The following is a 3,467-nucleotide window of genomic DNA, read 5'->3' as shown; positions in this document are numbered from 1 at the left end:
ATTGGATGTACCATTTTGCTGCAGCACCAGTGAGGCTATCTTGGAAGCAATGTATCAAGAGCTTGTCGTCATGGGCATATGCAGCCATCCTTCTGCAATACATAGTGATGTGTGTGACCGAGCACTTGGTTCCATCATACTTTTCAAAGTCTGAAACTTTGAATTTTGGAGGTATAACCACATCTGGAACGAGACAGAGTTCGATTGCATCCATAGAGGAATACATTCCCATTCCTTCTATCATGCGTAGTTTCTCCTCAAAAAGGTTAAATTTCTAGTGGGTATCGGGATTGTCCTTTGATTCAACAGATCCACACTTGAGCTTCTCTTGTTCCTTCGGATCGTCCAGATCAAGTACAAAGATGGGATCTGAAGGACTTGCCTCTCTAATTGGCCTCTGTTGGGCATAAGTCGGTGGCGGCCCTATAGGCATTGGCATTCCAAGGAACGGATATTGTCCTATCAATGGCATGAAGATAAACGTATTCCTGCTGGTGGTGGTATGAATCCTGGTGGATATACGGGGTCTGTATTGGCTTCTGTCTGTTGAACATCTTCTGGTGCACTAGAACTCCCTGCCACTCTCTTCCCTTTATCTATTAACATCAACTCAAAAATCTTTGACAACTGACCCATAATCTCTTTTTGCTTATTCTCGATCTTGTCTATTCTCTCTGAGTGTTCGTCCCTCATGATCTTAGAGCGAGCTTTTGTGTTGTATCTGTGTAAGATTCATTTCTCTGGAATTTTGTTCTTTTATGGGCCAAATGGATAAGTTAGAATTTTACGTTGATGAATGCATTGTCATTTGTTATTATTTGTATGAATCATGCAACTATGATGCAAGTGAAATGTGTTTGAAAAGAAAAAAAATAGGAAAAATATTGGCCATCCAACATTTACCATAAGAAATCCACATCCATAGAACTGAAATATCCGATTACATCATTGTCTAAAACCATTACATAACTACCAAAAGGAAAAACCAACTTTGTCATATTGGTCCCTAACCATCTTGAGGTGATCGATCAACTGCTCACTCAATTCATCCTTCAGAAGAATCTCTCGCTTGAGTTCTTCGGTCTTGTTTGCCATTACTCGCGCTAAATGCCATTTCTCTCATCTGTCTCAATATCCATCACATTTTAGCTTCTTTCCTTTGAAGGCTTTGTGTGCACGAATCATTTCTTTCCCTAATTTGGAAACACTCTTGCTTTACTGCTTCATACTGTGCCTTATAGCCCTCTATGGTAGTTTCCAATAAGCCACAGTCATTTCTCAACTATTGGATAGTTTGTTCTTGTCTTCGTACCTCGTGCTACAAAGCATTGTTGGCACTTTGGAGTTCTTGCATTCTGGCTATCAGAGAAGAATTTGCCACGTTTACTTCCTCAAACTTGCTTCACCACTTATCCCGCTCTTCAAAAGCCATCCGTACCTTTCTTGTCGTTTCTTTCTTCACTTCTTCTAGCTCATCCTCATGTTTCCGATTCATATTCATCATTTCCTTTTCAAGTCTCTTTCTTGTCAACTCACTTTCTAGTAGGACATCTTGAGGTTCTAGATTTATGGGATGTTTTGATGGATTTTTCGGGGGGCAAATGACATCTTTCACCCTTTGGTCGTGCCAAGTATGATATCTTATGGTGACTTCATCGGTAAGCCTCTTTTGATCAACTCGGCACGTTTTCTTCCAATCTTGTGCAATTTCCTCAATTTTCTTTAGCATTTTTAGCTCTCCATATGTAAACTTTAACTAGTTGAGCTGGTGAGTCATGGGCACGAATTGCTCAAATTCGAACTGTCTCCGCACCATTATCGGTGCATAGCTAATGGCTCCCTATGGTCCCATCAGTGGCACCCACGGCTTGTCCCCGCATTTATACATCACTTGCATTCGCACCATCCATGGAGCTCTCCAAGTTACTTCAACGCTTATTAACCTCTTGAGATTCGTGACCCACTTTTCTTTTTTCTTGCAATCAGGCCATACACTTTCGCAAAACTCAAGGATAGGGCAACTTACAAACAAATAAGGCTTTCAAAATTTGCTCTCTTTGCATTCGAAATGGCTTTTGACCCATATGGTTAAGAGTTGGACACATCCGATGAATCGTCCCTCGCCTTTGCACCGACAGAAATTCAAGGATCTAAAGGTTTCAGCTAAGATGGATGGGGCCAGGTTGATGCTCATTGTCACCTGATCAAATAAGTCTATGACTGATACCTCCACATGACCTAGAACCTTCGGGAAGACCACTAAGCCATAGATTGCCATCGCGAAAGCTAAGAGATCTTGTTCATCCTCCATGTGTTTTTTAATATATCCGTTCAAGAAACTCCACGGAAGGCATTCTGTGTCTTCTTTCTTCTTTAGGTGCTGATCCACTTCTACCATAGTCATTTCTAGCAACTTAGCCAACTTTTGCCAATGTCTTGTCTTCTGGGCCCTCCAATATATCTTGTCAGGTTGCATGTGATCTATCTAGAGTAGAGAAGAGTACTCTTCTATGGTAGGGGTCATGTCCACCTTGTTAAAGACAAAGCAACGGTATGAAGGATCCCAAAACTGGACAATGGCTCAGAGCATCTAGTCATCAACAGGTACATATAGAAGCCATGCAATGTGTCCATACTTGCTCTGAAAATTATCTCGATGAACACGTCTCCATTGTTCCCAAATTCTTATCATTTTTGTAAAGTCATTATGTTGAAGGTCCAAGTGAACTCTCTCGAGTAAAGTTGAGGTATATCCTTGGGTCAAACAGTCTCCTTTTTCTTGTTGAATCTGCCCCATCTGTAACTCTATCTCATAGTCATTTCTATATATGTTGAGTGGACCTACTGATGACGATGCCATGGATGTAATCGGGATCTCTTAGGTTGGATGTTGTGTAGCCAATATTTCTCCTATATGCAATTACGATGCATGCAAATGAACATGTAACATGCACATGACAAGCAAAATAAACTTAAGTTAGTATGGTGAAAAGAAATAATGGAGTGTTAAAAATAATGAGAGAATAATAAGCAATATCATAAGTATTACTGTCTACTCCACGATACTTTATTATCTCGTGGCAAAATTTAAAATAGAGGGAGTGAAAGAAATTCCTTCATGTGTACCTATTTATAGGGTATACTCTTACGGGTATGGCCCTACCTAGGGTTAAGCTGCTCTTGGTATTTTATATGTTGAGCGGAGTTTATAAACAGAGCTAAGGTTCCCAAATCGTTCCTCACTATCGTCCACGCGGACTAGTAAGGCACCTCGATCCTCACCCATTACAAGTTTCAAACGGACTAGGTTCGATTTGAGTGGGAGTCTTCATTAGCCCGTGCGGAGGTTATCACCTCACGAAAGCGTAACTACTAAACTCTCTCCTAAAAAGGACATAACTCGGGTGGAGGGTTTATGCATGAATGCAAAATGTGTTGTGTGTGTGAAGGAAAACATCGAGTTCGGA

The sequence above is a fragment of the Theobroma cacao genome, chromosome 2 (genome assembly GCF_053813885.1).
Source record: "Theobroma cacao isolate CCN51 chromosome 2, ASM5381388v1, whole genome shotgun sequence".
NCBI classification, from domain to species: Eukaryota; Viridiplantae; Streptophyta; class Magnoliopsida; order Malvales; family Malvaceae; genus Theobroma; species Theobroma cacao.
Note: the sequence above shows the minus strand (reverse complement) of the source record.